This window comes from Mustela nivalis (assembly GCF_964662115.1).
Source record: "Mustela nivalis genome assembly, chromosome: 13".
Taxonomy (NCBI): Eukaryota; Metazoa; Chordata; class Mammalia; order Carnivora; family Mustelidae; genus Mustela; species Mustela nivalis.
Window position 1 is genome coordinate 23,472,335 of NC_139032.1, and position 19,233 is coordinate 23,491,567.

The window sequence follows — 19,233 nt, forward strand, 5'->3', positions numbered from 1 at the left end:
CTGAGTGAAATAAGTCAATCAGAGAAAAACAATTATCATATGATCTCCCTGATATGAGGAATTTGAGAGGCAAAGTGGGGGAGTTGGGGGCATAGGAAAGGAAAAAATGAAACAAGATGGGATCTGGAGGGAGACAAACTATAAGAGACCCTTAATCTTACAAAACAGATGGAGGGTTGCTGGCGGGGTGGGGGGTTGTGGAAAGAGTGGTTGGGTTATGTACATTGGAGAGGGTATGTGATATTGTGAGTGCTATGAAGTGTGTAAGCCTGATGATTCACAGACCTGTACCCCTGGGGCAAATACATTATATGTTAATAAAAATAATTTTTAAAAAAGAAAGTCCTTAATTAGGTTTTCTTTCTAAAATTCTACATGATTGATTTGGGTGCCTAGACACTCTTATGTCATGTGAGCATGTGCACTCCACAGTCTTGTTACCCCAAAGACTTAGTAGAAAAATAATTCCATTGCATTTCTAATCCCATTAAAAGAAGGCACTCCAAATTATAAAGAATTCAGGTAAGTCAAGAGGTAGAAGCCGCCTAGATGGGTGAGCCCAGGGTCTGGCAGAGTTTCTGGAGCCATACAATGTTCCTGGAGTCTACGATGAATTGTAGATAATGACCCATAATGGGTATCCAGACATACTTTGGAAAGAAATCAGAAAACACAATCTATACTCCAACAATCATTAGTGTAGGAGGAATGTTAAAGACCTCTTAAACCAATGCACCTCATCTCTTCTTTGGTATTTGGGATAACTGAAATCTAGAAATAGTAACTAACTTGGCTTAAAGTTATATAGAGATGAAAACTCCAGTTCCCTTGGTCTAGGCCAGTCCTTTCTCCACTAGCCACTAATCCACCACTTTATTAGTTATGAATAGTTCATATGTGCTCAGTGTTTGAAAAGTATTGTTTTTGTTTTAAAAAAATATGTATTTCTGAATGAATCTTCTTTCCCGCTTCCTACTGCTTCTGTGTCCTGGGCTCTTTTTTTCTCTTCAATAATATTAAGGTTTTTTTGTTTGTTTGATTTTTGTTTTTTAAAGATTTTACTTATTTATTTATTTGACAGAGAGAGAGAGAGATCAAAAGTAGGCAGAGAGGCAGGCAGAGAGAGAGGAAGGGAAGCAGTCTCTCTGCTGAGCAGAGAGCCCGATGTGGGACTGGATCCCAGGACCCTGAGATCATGACCTGAGCCGAAGGCAGCAGCTTAACCCACTAAGCCACCCAGGTGCCTCAATAATATTAAGTTTTATTACAATTAACATTTTGTTAGAGGGTCAATGTAAGATTTTAAAACACAAATTTGTTATTTCATGAACAAAGGTAAATAGAAGCTATTGTTTATTTATTTTTTTGAATCATACACTTTTTTTTCCCAGTATAACACTATTCCTTCTTTTTGCACCACACCCAGTGCTCCATGCAATCCGTGCCCTTTCTAATACCCACCACCTGGGTACCCACCACCTCCTTTCTGATATCTGTGTACATGGTTGTAAAATACTAATTTCCAAGAAGTTTTACAAATAGCTCTCAAAGGAAGAATTAGTCCTGCATTTATATTTTTTCTTGATACTTTAGGACACACTACCCAACCTTTGTAATCCTACATGAATGGGACTATATTCACTATCTGCTTCCCTCATTCTCTACTTCAGCTGTTACTGACAGTGAAATATGCCATTTGTCCTTTTTTGCTTCTTTGTAAAAATACATAACCATTATTATAATTTTTAAACAATAGAAGACATCCAATCTCTGTTTAGAGATATGGAAAGCTGGAAAGAGCATCATCATTCCCAATATTTTTGTGGGGGAAAAAAATCACTGGACAAACATCATGACTTTCCTTGAACCTAGAACTGTACTAATATCATAGCAACAGAATCTAGGGGAAAATAGGCACCTACAGGGAAAGACATGGTATAAGCAATAACTTACTTAGGTCAAATGCCAGTAGAAAATTAATATTATTTGACAAAAGTAGAATTCTAAAAAGCAAACACCAGTAAGAAAAGTTCAGCTATGGAGATAGACACATTTCTGGAGGCCAACAGTACACTGGTAAGAGGTTGAAGTCTTAACTGGCAGCAAGTATTTTCTTCTTCTTTCACAAACCATGGGATAGTCACAGAAACAACTGGGACAATTTTGAAAATTCTGAAAAGTCTCCCTTCTGGTGCAGAACTGGAAATGGAAACAGCAGTCACTGTAAGAAGGGTAAGAAATTTGCCTAGACCATTCTCTCTCCTCTTATCTACAAAACAAAAACAAAAACCCTTCCAAAACAAAACAAAACAAACAAACAAACAAAAAAACAACCAAAACCAAACAAATAACAAACAAACAAAAAAACAAAAAAATTTAACAAAAGCAAAAGGCTTGAATCTGTGGGAAAAGGGAGAAAACACCTACACACTTAGGACATTAGTAAAATCCTACTCTATCCCAGGAAAAAGAAGAAAAAATAAACCTGGACTCTCTCTCTCTCTCAGCCAAATAATACATAAAATCTTGAGAGAAAAAAAAAAAAAGCAGTGGCTGAATGGATGGGAAAAAAACAAGATCTAGAAATATATCCAAGAGACAAACTTTAGCTTAAGGACATACATTGGTTTAAAATGAAGGGTTGGAAAAAGATATTTTGTACAAATGGTAACCAAAAAATTCCCAGGATTATTTATACTTATATCAAATAGATTTTCAGTCAAAATGGGTCACAACAGACAAAGAAGGTCACTGCATACTGATAAAGGAGTCAATTCAACAAAAGTATATCAGATTTATAAATACATATGTATTCAACATTGGAGCACCTCAATATTTAAAGAAAATATCCACAGAATTGAAGGGAGACATAGACAGTAATAAAGTAATAGTAGGGTATTTCAATTCACAATTTTAACATTGGGTAAATCTCCAAATATAAAACTAATAAGGAGATTGTAGACCTAACAACACTATAGACCAAAGAGACCCAACAGACATACAAAACATTCCATTCTACAGTTCCAAAATACACATCTTCTGAAGCATACATGGAGCATTCTCCAGGACAGAACATATACTAAAGCATGAAGCAAGACTTAACAAATTTAAGAAGATTGTAAACATATCAAATATCTTTCATAAACACAGTGGTATGAAACTAGAAATCAATAATAATAGGAAAATGGAAAATTTCACAAGTATGTTTAAATTAAAAAATGTACTCCTCAACAATCACTTGATCAAAGAAGAAATCTAAATGGAAATTATAAAGAATCTTGAAACAAGTGAAAACAAAAATAAAATATACCAAAAATTATAAGATGCAGCAAAAGCAGTTCTAAGAGGGAAATTTATAGTAATAAATTCTCACATTAAGAGAAAAGAAAGATCTCAAAGAAACAACCTAATTTGAGACTTAAAGGAATCTTAGAAAGGAAGAAAAATGTAATGTCAAAGTTAGCAGAAGAAAGAAAATACTAAAGATTCAAGCAGAAATAAAGACAACAGGAAAAAAAAACAGTGAAACAAAGAATTGGTTTCTGAAAAGATATGACAACTGACAAACCATTAGCTGGACTTATCAAGAAAAAAAGAGAGAAGAGTCAAATGAACAAAATTATAAATAAAAGAGGAAATATTATAACTGATAACCTTAGAAATACAAAGAACACAAGAGACTACTATGAACAATTATACATCAACAGATTGGATTACTTAGAGAAAATGGATAAATTCCTCAAAACACACACCCTTCCAAGAGTGAATCATGAAGAAATAGAAAATTAAAACAGATGAGTAACAACTAAGGAGATTAAATCAGTAATCTTAAACCCCTCAACAAAAAGCCCAGGGCCAGATGGTTTCTTCAGTGATTTTTACCAAACATCTAAAGAATAAATACCAATTACTCTCAATCTCTTCCAAAAAGTGGAAGAGTAGGAAACACTCCAAAATTCATTTCACAAGGCCAGGATTATCCTAACACTGAAGCCAGATAAGGACATTACCAAAAAAAAAAACCAAAAACAAACAAAAAAAAACCCACAAGCCAGTATCCCTAATGAATATAAATGCAAAAATTCTCAACAAATTACAAATCAAATTCAACAGTACATTAAAGCCAACCCACATTATCTCTGGGATGAAAGGATGGTTTAGAATATACAAACCAATCAATGTGATATGCCACATTCATAGAATGAAGAATAAAAGCAGTGCAAAAGATAAGAAGGAAGTACTGTTGAAGGTTTTTACACAACATATGAAATACTTTAAAAACACATTAAAAGTAGATTCTGATTAGCCATAGGTATATATTGTAAAGTTTAGGGTAATTGTTAGAAGTTGTGTAGGAGGTACAAATAATATTTTAATAGGGGAGGTAAAATGGAATAATAAAAAAAAATGTTGGACCAACCTAGAGAAGAGAGAAAAAGAAAATAAGGAATAAATAAGAAATGAAACAAATAGAGGACAGCTCTCAAGCTGGCAGATTTTAGTCCAACCATATTAATAATCATATTACATGTAAATGGTCTAAACATACCAATTAAAAGAGATTGTCAGATTGTATAAAAAAGCAATACCCATATGTATGTTATCTATAAGATATCCATTTTACACAAAAAGTTATAGGTAAAATAAAAAGAACAGCAAAAAATATATGACATAAAGAACTAATCAAAAGAAAACTGAACAGTAATATCAAACAAAGGAGACTTTAAAACAGGGAATATAATCAAGGAAAAAGAGATACATCACATAAGAATAAAGGAGTCAATTCTCCAAGAAGATATGACAATTCTCAATTATACACAAAATAATAAAAGCCTCAAAATACATAAAGCAAAAGACAACAGAACAGAAGGTGAAATAGACAAACCCAAAATTATAATTGGAGACTTCAACATTCCTCTTAGTAACTGATAGAAAAAGAGGGTAGAAAATCAGTAAGGATCTAGATGATCTGAACAATATTATGACCAACTTAATCTAATTGATATTTAGAATATACTACCAAACAAAAGCACAATATACATTCTCTTCAAGTACACAAAGAACACTGACAAATATAAATCATATTCTGAGCCATAAAAATAAAACACATCACACTGAAGCAGTATCAACCATAGAAAGCATGTTCTCTGACCATAAATGAATTAAATTAGAAATATATAACAGAAAGTTATCTGGGAAAGTCCAAATTATTTGAAAATTAAGCAGCACATTTATAAATAACCCTTGGATCAAAAAGAAACTATCAAAGAAAATTGAAAGAACATATTCAACTGTATGAAATTAAAATTTAATGTCAAAATGTATAGGATGTATCTAACAAAATACTTACAGGAAATTGTATAGCATTAAGTTCTTACATTATAAAAGGTTCTCAGGGGTGTCTGTGTGGATCAGTCAGTAAAGTGTTCAACTCTTGGTTTCTGCTCAGGTCATGATCTCAGGGTTGTGAGACTGAGCTCCATATAGGACTCCATGTGGGGATGGAACATGCTTAGGATTCACTGTCTCCCTCTAAACCTGAGCCTCCCCCTCCTGCTGGGATAGAGCCTCACAGGCTCCACTCTCAGTGGGGAGAGTGCCTAAGGATCCACACTCTCTTGGTGTGCCTAGGTGGGTCAGTCATTAAGGATCTGCCTTCAGTTTAGGTAATGATCCCAGAGTCCTGGGATCCAGACCTACACTGGACTCCCTACCCAGCAGGAGGCCTGCTTCTCCCTCTCCTGTTCCCCCTGCTTGTGCTCCCTTCTCAATGTGTCTCTCTGTCAAATAAATAAAAACTTAAAAAAAAAAAAGATTCACACTTTCTGCCCCTCCCCCCACTCACATGCACATACGCTTTTGTGTTCTCTGAAATAAAGAAATCTTTAAAAAAATAAAGTTCTCAAATCAATAATCTAAAATTCCACCTAAGAACCAGAAGAAGAGCAAAGTGAACTCAAAACATGCTGAAAGTAGAAAATTATAGGAATAAGAGCAGAAATCAACAATTTTTTAAAAAAAATAACAAAGCATTAATCAGACACACCAAAAAATTCACTCAGAGTTATACACATAATTGAATAGCTCTATAGCTACTAAATACATTTTATTCATAGTTTAAATCTTCCAAAAAAGAAAACTCCAGGCCCAAATGGTTTCACTGGTGAATTTTAGCAAACATTTAATAAATAAATAATACTAATTCTACATAATTTCTTCCCCCCCCCCAAAAAAAAAAATAGAAAAGGAAGGAATAGTTCCCAGCTCATTTATGAGGCAAGCATCACACTAGTAACAAAACAAAAATATCAAAAGAAAACTCCACATCAATATCTTTAATAAACATAGATGCAAAAACCCTCAAAAAAGTTACCAAATCAAACCCAGCAATAAATACATAATGTCCTCATGAATTTGCCTCATACTCTAAGGCCAAAGAGGACCAGAAGTCAGGGGCATAGCCAGGAGTTGGTGCAGGTAAACGCATACTAAAGATTATTTCAGGCAAGAATGGCCAACAAATCTTCTAACCTTAGAGGGAAATTCTGATGAGCAACAGGCTTGCATGATCTTAAATAGCTCCTCACAAATTGCTTATTAATTGCAAAAGAAGAAACAGCAACTACACTGTAGAGAAACTAGATAAGCCCTTGATCAAACAGTACATGTTTGCAGATGCAATATCCTGAAAAGGACACAATGTCGCCCACATAGTACACGTGCCAGGAGTACACAGCCTAAATGGAATCCAGAGGAAAGAGCAGACAAATTCATAAAAAGGAGTTTTCTATTTTCTTTTTAGAAGTTGGAAAATGGGGGAAGCAGTGGCTGTATTATCCAAAATGCCAATGCCAAGAAAGACAAAGGAATGCTGTGGCAATGTTCCAAAGGAAACTAAAAAGACATGACAATCAAATGTAATACCTGATCCTATACTTGAACCTATATTGGAAGAAAACAAATGCTGAAAAAAAAAAATTATTGGATCAACTGATAAACTGAAAAACATGGGATGTTAGATTAAAATATACCATTGTTAAATTCACAAAAACTGATAATAATATGGTAATTATGTAAGAGAATGCCCCATTATTGGGGTGTCTGGCTGGCTTAGTCGGTAGAGGATGCATCCTTGATCCTGGGGTTATAAATTCAAGCCCCACTTTGGGTGTAGACATTACTTTAGAAAAAAAGAAGAGGGAGAAAGAATTTCCTAATATTAGGTAATACACATTAAAATATTTGGGGATAAAAATCATGATGTAGGCATCTCACTTTCAAATAGTTTGGAAAATGCATACACACACAAAGAGGCAGAGAGAAGACAACTCAGCTTATGGCAAATGAGGCAGAATGTTAACAAATAAGTGAATCAAGGTGATAGTTATAATGTGCTATTCTTATTCTTGCAACTTTTAGGTGAATCTGAAATTATTTCCAAATAAAGGACTTTTTAAATGAGCTATATGTGTAGATGATGCCTCAAAAAGTGTAAAACAAATTACATGGAAAAAGCAAACTACTATAAAATCTATCAAGATATAATTCTTTTGTATAAACTTAAAAGATCCTTAAAATCACAGAAAGAGAAGAGAGGAAGAAGGACAAAAGTAAATGAAAAAATAATTTCTCTGAGAGCATATTGAAAATAGTTAACCATACTTATTTGTTCACTATTGCAAGAGGAGCCTAAAGGGGCAGGGGAAAATGTTCCTATTTTGTTTTCATTTTTTTCACTTTTTACATCCATAGTTTGATTTTTGTTTTGCCCTTTATGTTTATTTTTAATAAATGAAGAGCACTGGGTATTACATGCAACTGACGAATCATTGAACACTACATCAAAAACTAATAATGTACTACAATATGCTGGGTAACTGAACATCATAAAAAAATATTGGAGGAAAGACAAACCAGTCTTGTCCAGAAGTTCCAAGATCTTAAAAAAAAAAAAAAAGAAAGAAAGAAAGAAAAGAAAAGCATCTGATGAGAATATATTCCCTGTTTTACACAAAACAAATTAGTATAGATGATAATATTTTAGAACGTGGATTGAATACTAAATTTCATCAATACATAGAATGTTTTTTTTTTTTTTTTTTTACATACTAGGAGACGAAGTATATATTTTTAAAGTGTTAAAAGCCTGGCATCAAGAAAAAGGTCCACTCCTATCTATATCCTTTTAGAGAAAAAAAAAAAAAAAACCTTGAAATTCTGAAGACCGTTTTGGTCCACCGTATTTGAATGTTCAAGCTCAAAGTTGAAGATCAGAGTTCAACTTTAAAATTGTGATATAACCAAGAAAAGAATGTCCCCAGCCTATTTCCTTTCTTACTCTACTTGGCCTCAGGTTTTTACACAGGGATGAATAAATGGCTCTTCTTACTTATGTTTGGTAACTGACACCATCCTACACTACTTAGAAATACGTCATACACACACACACACACACACACACAAATCTGATAACTAATTCATTGGTTTGGATGTTCCAAGGCTACATTCAGCAAATAAAATTTTCCTTCCATGGGGTACTTTTTAAAGGATTAGCTCAGCTAGTAGAGGCCTCTTATAGCCTTGCCCAAAGCTCTCTAAGGCAGTGCTTCTCAAATCTAAATGTGCCTCTGAATCACCTAGGTTTCCTGTTAAAATACATATTCTGACTCAGCAGGTCTGGGGAAGGGCCCTTGAATCTGTCTGCATTTATAACAAACCTCAGGTGGTGCTAATGCCGTGTTCTACGGACCATCACGTTGAATAAGGAAGCTATAAGGAATTAAGCATAAGTAAGCATGGGGAAAAGGTCTGAGTTCTTCCTTGCTTACCTTTTTTTAAAAAATCTGGTTGCATTAACCCTGCTTTTATCAACCTAGCAGTCTTCAGGGCTATTTGAGAGTAGACATTATATAATTTTCAAGAATTCCAGTCCAGACTGAGACTATCTTCTCAGAAATTTTAGTCACACTGAACTTTTAAAAGGACACACATGTAAAATGTACCCATCTGGTATTTTCAATTAATGGTCACAATATTGAAAAAAGAAAGAAAAAAAGCATGGGGTGGGGGCTGGGAGAGGTTAACTGGTTTTCCTTCCGGTAGGGGGGAAAAAAATTATAATCCTGCTGATATAATCTCATCCCAGTGAAAAAACAAATTGTGGACCTAATCTATGGGGAAGCTCCAGCCCCCAAATATCATCCCAAACTGCTTTAAGAAGAGTGGTTTAGGAGGCACTTTTCTATCATATGTGCACACCTGTCATGCTAAGCCCACAAGCAGACTCTTATGAATCAAGTACCATTATATGACTTATGATAGCAACTACTGTCTTCATTCTGTCTCTTACAAGCCTCAAGTAGAGAGAAGCACTGTCTGCCTCAGCATCTACTACCACAGCCATTACACCTGTGGGAGACTAATGTTTTAAGACTTATGGTTAATTGTCCCTTGCAAAAAGGATATGCACAAAAAGGTACAGGAAAACCCATAGAATCCATGGAATATCAATCATAATGTAAAAATAATTAATCCCTCAAGATGAATGACTTAGCAGGAAACAGCACATATTTAATCCAAAAGACCCTGTTGCATTCCCTCAATGGTTTAAAAAGAAAAGTCTGTTGACATCAAACATGTAGCCCACATGGATTAAATTAGGTCACTCTTCATGTTACAGTTTAAGATTTCATAAAGTACAGCTTGTGGTTAAGTCATGTGCTTCAGTTCTGAAGGGCTGGTTGATGACTTCCCAATCTTTTCAATATTGCACCACTAGTGATATTTACCCAAGTACTACCACAGCACTCTCCAATCTGTTCTTAATAATCCAGCCCCCAGTTCTGTAGCCCACTCCATGTTTTGATTCCCAATAAACAAATATTTGTGGTATGTTCGTGGGCTATTTAACTGCTAGCATATTTGGTTCAGGACAGCATTCCATGAAGAAAGGGGGCACATCGTGGCCCTTGGGTTTAATGTTGGGGGGAAATGTGGTTTCATTGAAAGCACCAGGTCTTTCTTTGGAAAGTTTAGTGACAACCAATGGAGACTAAACTGGGACAGCCGTTGAAGGGGACAATCCTTCAAAACTGTCAAATGAGGAATTCATCTTTTCTATGCCTACCATCCTCACTCTGTTTGAAGGCCTCAAATGCTTAAGCATTAATGGGTTTTCAGATAAGCAGGAAACTGAGAAGACAATGGAAGGGAGAGATTTCCTTTATGCATATGCAAGGTCTCCAGATGCTTCAGTTTCTGAACTTCTTAGCATGAACCTGGGCATTAGACTTAACCACTTGGGAGCTCACATAGGCAGGGAATATTTACTCATCTCAATATCTTCCTGTTTCCAGGATTAGAGGCTGTCAAAAACAAAGACATCAGCAAGTCTATGCTGTCTGTCTCGGTTCACTTAATTCATTTTGTTTGTAGTCATAACAAGCATGTTATTTATTTAGTTGTAAGTACATACCAAAGTAAGGATGAATTCACTTTAATCCTTTAACAAAATCACATACTTTAGGAAGCCAAAGGCTTTACAGAAAGATTAGAATAAAGAGTTCTGTTTCCTCGTAGATCAAAATAGATATCCTGAATATTTGATTTGTGGCATATCATTATGTTTGATATTTAGGTGCTCTCTTGCTGAGGTCTAAATTAGTATGTTTATTAAATTCACTCTAAGTGGCATTTTACCCACTGTGTTTACATTTAGAATCATCTTTCATGGTAAAGTCTGTCATGAAATGGGAAAACGGATTTACTGCCTATTTTTCTTTCAAGTTTGGTAGCTAAGACCCATCTGTCAACAGAAATAAAGCGCACATGCGCACGCGCGCATACACACACACACACACGTGTATGCACATGCTTTGTTTCCTTTAAAGATCTGCAGCCCTTTAGTTCACTCTCCTCTTTAGTTCAGTTTGTAGCAGCAGCAGATGTCACTAAGTCAGTTTGTTTCTTCCTGCAATTTTTTTTTTTCCAGCACACTTTCTTTGCACCTTTAGGAGGCCAGGCTGTGTGTGCATTCAAAACCTCCTCTCACTTGGTAAGTTTTAGGCAAGAAACAACCTTTTGAACTAGGAATTGTTTACTTGGCAACACAATTCAAGCATCTACTCTTGAGAAATAGATTAAGATAAATTTTAAAAAGTAATCCATTTGGCTTGAGTTAAAACCACCTCCCACAATGTTATTCTATGAATGGAAGGAAGCCTTAAATGTTTAAAATAACAAAAGACTATGGAAATAGCAATTCAGTTTCTACAAAGATTCTGAATTGACTAGCTTTTATTCAGGTGATTTGCTGGCCTGGGTGCAAGTGAAAAAGATTGCTAACAAATGGTGAGATTTGTGAGGTAAGCAAAGGTCTGACTGCACAAAGGTCTGTTTTCCAGAGTCCAAAGTAATGACTGCAGTTCCCATATTTGTCTTCCCTTTGCATAGAAAACTGGAGCAACCTTTCCCCAGCTCATGTTCCTTTACCAGTGACGGTCCAACCTTTACTTTCGAAGGCAGCCCATTTTGAGTCTGAAACTTTCAAACTGCCACCACAGGAAAAAGCATACCATCAAGCTAGCAAAGCTCATTAATACCTGAGCCTACAGAGATTTGCCAGGTTCATCCAAATACCTGACAGTCCCTGAGAACTAGAGCTCACAGGAGGTAAGTTGTAGTGAGAGAAAAAGGACAGAAAGATCTCAAGAATGGTCAAGTGTCATGAGGGCAGCTGGGCAGTGACAAACAGTAGTTTGTTAGCACTGCAAAGACCACTGGTCTTGCAGTCAGACAGACCTGGGTTCATTCTCCTCCTACCTCATCCTCATGTTGGGTAATGTTCCAAATACTAGACATAGTGACCCAATTGAATCTTCTCAACAACTCTGGGAGATAAAGACTATTACATCCACTTTAAAATGGGAAAATGGAGGTAACAGAAGAGTTTAAGCAACTGTCCAAGGTCTTACAATTTCTAAGGTGTTAAGGTAGAATTTGAACCTGGACAGACAGGCTCAAATAATCCACATCCTCAACAAACTGTGTTTACTTATGATGTCCCATAAAGTATATGACAACCTCTGAGCTCCAACAGCTGATTTAGAAAGTAGAGAGAAAAATACTGAGTTCAGGTTGTGTTGCAGAAATTCAATGTGAATATACAGGGAAATAATTAAAAACAAATTCCCTCCATAAAAGAATGCGGTATTTGCAGAAAAGGGAACCAAGAAGGCATGAAAAGGGAACTCTGCCTGCCTCACACTTTTCCTGGCATGTTCCTGGGCTTCCCACCAATGCCCCACGTGTCCCCAGCCTGCTAGGCTATGTATTGCATCAGTTGCTCTCCAGACCTCTCTGCAGATTAATGAACAGCTGCTTGAGTAGGACCACAGGGCACTTTCATCTCCAGTGCAACAGAAAGGAGCAATCAAGCGGAGAATATTAATAATGAGCCAAATCCTCATCTTCTGGAACTGCAGTGGAAAACTTGGGTTATTTGTTTCAGTATGTATGTTTTCATTCTCACTACATGAACAAAATTCCTTAGCGCTAACTGGGTAAGAATTGAGTCTGCCAAGAATTACTTCCATTTACCAAAAACTGCCTTTTCCCCCTCACTTTACATTTTCCAAGAAAGACACTGTTTTGATGTTGTCACATCAACAGATTGTATTCACTGCCCACAAGGGTTCTGGAGGCTGCAGCAGGACCAGTAGAAACTACACAGAATTAGGGATTAAAAGTGGGTTCTACTCTTGGTTCTCCTGCTCTTGAGTGACTCTTGATTTAAGCCACCATATTCCTGGACCTTCTTCTGTAAACTGTAATAATCGCCTATGTTCTCTCCCAGCTCTAACTCCCTGAGGTCCTAGTCACATGGTACACTAGGGCTGCCATAACAAACTATCACAAACCAGGTATCTTAAATAATGGAAATTTATTGTCTAAGTTTAGAAGGTTAAGTTTAGAAGTCTGAGTTCAAGGAGTAAACTGGGTTGGTTCTTTCTGGGGGCTGTGAGAAAAAAAAATTCTGTTCCATGCCATTCTCCTAGCAGCAGGCAGTTTGTTGTCAATCTTTGGCATTCCTTGGCAAACTGAAACAACGTCCCAATCTCTGCTTTTGTCTTCAAATGATGTACTCACTGTGTGCATGTCTGTGTCCAAATCTTTGAGCAGGGACAAATATTAGATTGGGAGCCCACCCTACTCCAGGATGAGGTCATCTTAAGTTACTTAATTATATCTGCAATTACCCTATTTCCAAATAAGTTTACTCTGAGCTAGTGGGGACAAGGACTTCAACATATGAATTGAGGGTGGGGGACACAATTCAATCCATAACAATTATATTTTCTTCATAAATAATACCTCAATTTGAGTTTTAGAGAAAAACAAAACAAAACAAAACAAAACAAAACATAAGCTTCCATTGAGGCACCAAGATATAACAGATGAGGAAGATGACCAGCAGAAACTTTAAAGAAGCTAAGAATAGATTAGATCAGTGCTTCTCAAACTTGAATGTGCATATAAAAATCACCTACAGATTTTGTTAAAATGCAAATTCTGATTCAGCAGGTCTGGGATAGACACGAGATTCTGAATTTTTAATAAACTCCCTCATGGACCACATTTTGAGCAGCAAGAGATTAGATGACAGCTTTATAAACAACTAAATAAAAAAAGATGAAAGAATGGAAAAAGAGAGGGTTTCTGTGAGAAAACTTACTTTGTTGAGAGCTGAACTGTGATTACACCTTCTCCTGGACCCCCCATGGAAGAGATGTGTATGAAGGGGAATGATGCCTCCCAAGCCTAGTACAAAAGATTTCAAGCAGACCTCTTAGAATTTATATGTAACCCTTGGATTTTGAGTGGAGAGTGGACTGAGACTGACTCTCAACTGAGAAGCATCATAGGTTAAAGAGCTGGCTGCTAGGTGCTCTGATAGCAGAGATAACTAGCATCAGTCTAGTAAGTATTTTCTGACCCCACTTCCTCTCCTCCATCCCAGCGCTCCAAAGTTGGAAGAGTCAGAACAGCAGTTAGCTAATGAGTGGAAGTGAAGGTCAATTATGAAGAAAACAGAGGAAGCCAGCTACACTCTTTCTCAGACAGGCTTTCACCTAAGGATGGGGATAAGATGTAAGTCAAATTGAGACTTTGTTTTTAGCTTCAAAGACTAAAATATTACCTGAGAGTAACAAGAAAGGTCATAGGACTGCCAGAGTGTTCATACAAAAGTGTAGTCAGAAAAAGAATGACTTCACTAAGTAGATTTAAAGAGACAGCAGGAGACAAAAATGAAGATGATTTTTAGAATACACTCTGTGAGTTCTACAAGTTCATTGTGCTGACAACAACTCTCTTTCTTTGGCATAAGGTAAAACCCAGAGAGCAGAATCCTTAACTATCATTCACTGCTGTTTCCATGACTTCTGTATTTGCATGTGCAAATAAGGCACTGCACAATGGCACTGCGTTGGAGAGGATGTAATTCAAATTGTAGACATAGATTTGCAGGTTTACTATCAAACTTACCCAGCACAGGCAGTGTAACACCTTTTCTTAATAAAATCTGAATGTTACGGGGGTGCCTGGGTGGCTCAGTCAGTTAAGCATCTGACTCTTGGTTTTGGTCATAATCTCAGGGAATCGGATTAGGTCCACCTTGGGATCCACACTCAGCAAGGAAATCTGCTAGGGAATCTCTCCCCTCTGCCTCTGCTTCTTCCCCTGTTATTCTCTGTCTCCCTCAAATAAATAAATGAATCTTTTTTTAAAAATCAGGATATTATGACAATTTCCCAACAGATGTAAATAAAATCTCAAAAGGAAGGTAATTCTTTTTTTTAAAGTGTCGGAGGCAGGCAGGCTGAGCAGAGAGCCTGATGTGGGGCTCGATCCCGGGGATTCCTTGACATACAGAGGCCAGGGCGGCCTCTGCCATTAAAAGATGGCACCTGGCTAGTTGCCAGGTTAGGATTGCCTCGTGAGACTAAGCTGAATGCCCAAAGAGGAAGTAAACAGCATTGGTTGCTAGCGAAGTTGTTCGTTTAGGTGCACAGCCTGATTCGCTCCCTCCTGTACCCTGCTCGCTGATTGGTCATGTAAGCGTATATAAGTGTGTAGACTTGCGGAAATAAGAAGAGAGAAGATGCATCCGAACCAGGGTTCTTGTCGTCCTTTGCGGGGCGAGGGCGATATTAAAGATTTTATTTTATTTATTTGACAGACAGAGATCACAAGTAGGCAGAGAGGCAGGCAGAGGGGGGGGGGGGAAGCAGGCTCCCTGCTGAGCAGAGAGCCTGATGTGGGGCTCGATCCCGGGGATTCCTTGACATACAGTGAACATTCATGAATATTTGTGGTTGAATAAATCAGAATTTCCCATTAACCCTTTTATGAATCTAGTTATCAGTGTAGATCATGATCTCAAGGTTGTGAAATCAAGCTCTGTGTCACACTTAAGCTCAGCACAGAGTCTGTTTGACATTCTGTCTCTCCTCTCCCTCTGCCCCACTCCCAACACATGCACACCCTCTCTCTCTCTCACTCTCTCAAATAAACATTTTTTTAAATAGGGAAAGTGAAATGTTTTATTTCTGTCAGTGTGCCCCCCCATTTTAAATTATATGTTGGACTTATTTGGGGAATTATCAATAATATTAATCTTTCTCCTCCCTGCGGTTGTGTATTTTTCTAGGTCCACTGAAGAGTTATACACATAATGGCTCCCCAACAGAGTCTTTGGTAAATCCCAAGAAGACATAATCAAAGACAACTCACAAACCTGAAAAGGTACAGCCACTATTCCCAGAATAGCAGGACAAAGTCCCTGGAATCCCCACTCCCCTTACCCCTCCCTCCCTAGCATATTCACCAATGGGCAAGGGTCATTTAAGGCAAGAAAATACTGCCCTAGGACAGCACCACAGGGGAACTCTGGGCCCTTTGGCTTTTTCTTTTTTCTTTTCTTTTTTCTTTTTTCTTTTTTTTTAATATTTTATTTATTTATCAGAGAGAGAGAGGGGGAGAGAGCGAGCACAGGCAGACAGAATGGCAGGCAGAGGCAGAGAGAGAAGCAGGCTCCCCGCCGAGCAAGGAGCCCGATGTGGTACTCGATCCCAGGACGCTGGGATCATGACCCGAGCGGAAGGCAGCTGCTTAACCAACTGAGCCACCCAGGCGTCCCGGCTTATTCTTTTTAATATGGAAAATTCTCATCCCCTAATTGGTCGCTTGGCTGGAACTTTATCATTCAGGTCTCAGCTCAACTATCATCTCCTCAGAGAGGGAGTCCCTAACTGCCCCACACTCTACTCCTATCACTTTCTATTGCTTGCGTTTTTTAAGATTTTTCCTCATAGGGCTTATCCCTTACCATATTTGTTTACTTGTTTATTGTCTGTGTTTTTCCAAGAGAATGAGAATAGGACATTGCAATCCCACCAACCAGAATTTGCATTTCTCACCCTTTTGAGAGGTATCGTGACTGTTACTTCCTCCGGTTCTTCTGTTTTGTTGGCATTACCCTAGCTTATTTAATATTTATTGAGAACCTAGTATGCATCTGGCAACTGTTCTAGGTCCTTGGGTTATAGCAAAGGAAAAAGAATCTCTGCCCTTATGGAGTTTCCTTTTGTGGAAAGGGGTAGACAATAAACAAAGAAATAAATATATACCATATAGGACAAATAAGTGCTACAGGAAGAAAATAAAGTAGATTAGGGGAAAGAAAGTGATGGGCTGATGAACATGACTGTTTGGTGGGAGATCAACAATCATCCTTCTGGGCAGGTAACCTGAAGGTTTGAGGAAGGGAGCCACATAGTTACTGGAGAAGAGCACGCCAGGCAGAGAGCTGTCACATGCCAAGATCGTGAGGAGGAACAGAATTGGTGTGTTCAAGAAACAAGGAAGTGAGTACAGTAGGCAGAGGGTGAATGAGGAAATTAAGTAAGAGATTAGTGGGGGGACCAGATCAGGTGGTGCTCTGTAGCATCATAAAAACTTAGGCTCTTATTCTTAGTGAAATGCTGAACCACCTGGAGGGTTCTGGAGTAAAATGATCAGACTCACCTTTTGAAAGGAAACTGAGTTCATACTCAGTTTTACATACTGAGTATGTAAAACTCATACTATGAGTTATTAATTAACATACTATTATTTGTTAATTAACATACTATGACTTGATGGGAATGGGGGGGGATATAAGAATAAAAGGAGAGGACAGATGGGGTCTATCAAAATAGCCTGTGTGAGAAAGGATGTTGGCCTGGACCAGATGGTAATAAAGAAAGTCTTTGGGACATATTTTGAAGAAAAAGCTGATAGGATTTGGTGAAGGCTCATTATGGAATGCAAAGGCAAATGTCAAGGTCCTGATTTCAGTTCCCTCTCTAACCTGTTTGCTTTAGAGCTTCCCCAGTGAGCCTCTACTTATATCTCCTCAGCGAATCACTTCCAGGAGCCCACTTGGGTCCTCCTCCATAGGGCAGATCCTGGTCCCCACCTTGTATGCCCCTCCATGACCATGTAACCATGTTATTCTCAGAATCCCTACTTTCCTCCCCTTCTTTATTTTACCAATCCCTTACTCTCATCCTCCACTCAAATAAAAAATACACTGCTTCTGAAACATTCAAATCCCATCTGTTCCATAAAGCTCATTCAGTTTAAACTGATCTCTATGTCTTTTAAAATTTACAGAAATTGTAAAATTCATCACACGAGCAATTATTTTGCATTGTGATGCCTCTTCTTATTGTCAATATAAGTATTTTATTATTATTTCACATTTCATGTGATTTTACAGATTAAAATATAAATTCTTCATGCATACAGAATCTATCTTATATCCTTATATTCTCTTATAACATTGTATCTTCTAGCACATCGTGTCTTATACTTAATAGATGGTAAATAAAAATGTGCACATCTGATGTATGTATATATATATATATATATATATATGTACACACACACATATACATATATATATATATATACACACATATGTATATGACTTTGATTATACCTTAGTGGTAGCCACAGCCTCCATTTCCTCATCAGTATCTCCTTCCTGTTCCCATATAATTAACACCTTAACCACTCCCAAGTGGCTGTTTTAGACCCGAAATACAGTACTGATACAGGGAAGAAAGTTAAGATAAAACTAAATTAAGTTGTAATATTACTTTGGAGATATAAAATGCAAGACTGGAGAACTAATACTCAATTTGTTAGGCAATTGTGAGTCATTAAATGTTTTTGAACAAGGAAGTGATAACACAGTAGCCATGATTTAGTAAAGGAAATTAATTTGCCCATTTGTATGTTACAAATTGGAAGAGAAACAGGCAAGTGAGGGCTGATATTCCTCAATTAACTATTGAAAGGATCTATGTGAAAAGGATTAAGAGCTTGAAATAAGGGGCTGGCAGATGAAATGTGAAGTATGCAATGCAAGGAATGTTCTAAGTGAAGGACATTGGAAAGGCTGATTGAAAAAGAAAGAGGATGGGGCGCCTGGGTGGCTCAGTGGATTAAGCCGCTGCCTTTGGCTCAGGTTGTGATCTCAGTGTCCTGGGATCGAGCCCCACATAGGGCTCTCTGCTCAGCAGGGAGCCTGCTTCCCCCTCTGTCTCTGCCTGCCTTTCTGTCTACTTGTGATCTCTCTCTCTCTGTCAAATAAAATAAAAATAAAATCTTTAAAAAAAAGAAAAAGAAAGAGGAGTTACATGTGACAAGTTATAATTCTCAATGTGTGGAAAAGATTATTATATTATTTATAGAAACAAAGTTGACTGGGGGAAGAACACAGTGAGTTATTTTCAATATGTTTAATTTGAGATGGCATTTATCTATGCAGAGGTACCCAGGATGCAGCTGGAGATAGAGGATTAAGAAAGAAGTGTTAGTACTAGATATAGAGCTTTGTGAAAGACAATGGTTTGCAAAAGCATAACCTTCAACCTCCCTAAATTAGCCTGTTGCCTCCACTTAGACTAGTAAAACTGCCACAGCCCTAACTATTCCCAACAACAGTTCCTACCCAACAGGAGCATTCAAAAGAGAGAAGAAGGAATTAGAAAGTATTGGTGTGACTAGAGCTAGAATGGCAAGCCACACCTCTGCTCAAATAGGATTATCCTCCCTTAACTTAAACCCAAATTCTTCCCTTGTTATATATATCATGGGAACATATATTACAGGCCTGTGAACATT

General features: G+C 37.3%; 1 long non-coding RNA gene and 1 pseudogene across 2 annotated transcripts in view; both read left to right on the forward strand.

The window, feature by feature from the left end:
* The window catches only part of LOC309846291 (spermatogenesis-associated protein 31D1-like), a 911,407-nt pseudogene that overhangs the window by 174,484 nt on the left and 717,690 nt on the right, over positions 1–19,233 (forward strand). The gene's annotated exons all lie outside the window — the stretch shown is intronic.
* LOC309846408 overlaps positions 15,063–19,233 on the forward strand; it is a 32,149-nt gene continuing 27,978 nt past the window's right edge. Inside the window, exons 1-2 of the long non-coding RNA XR_014301923.1 lie at positions 15,063–15,113; positions 15,710–15,804. This is a non-coding gene — a long non-coding RNA (uncharacterized lncRNA). The remainder of the gene's footprint in view (positions 15,114–15,709; positions 15,805–19,233) is intronic.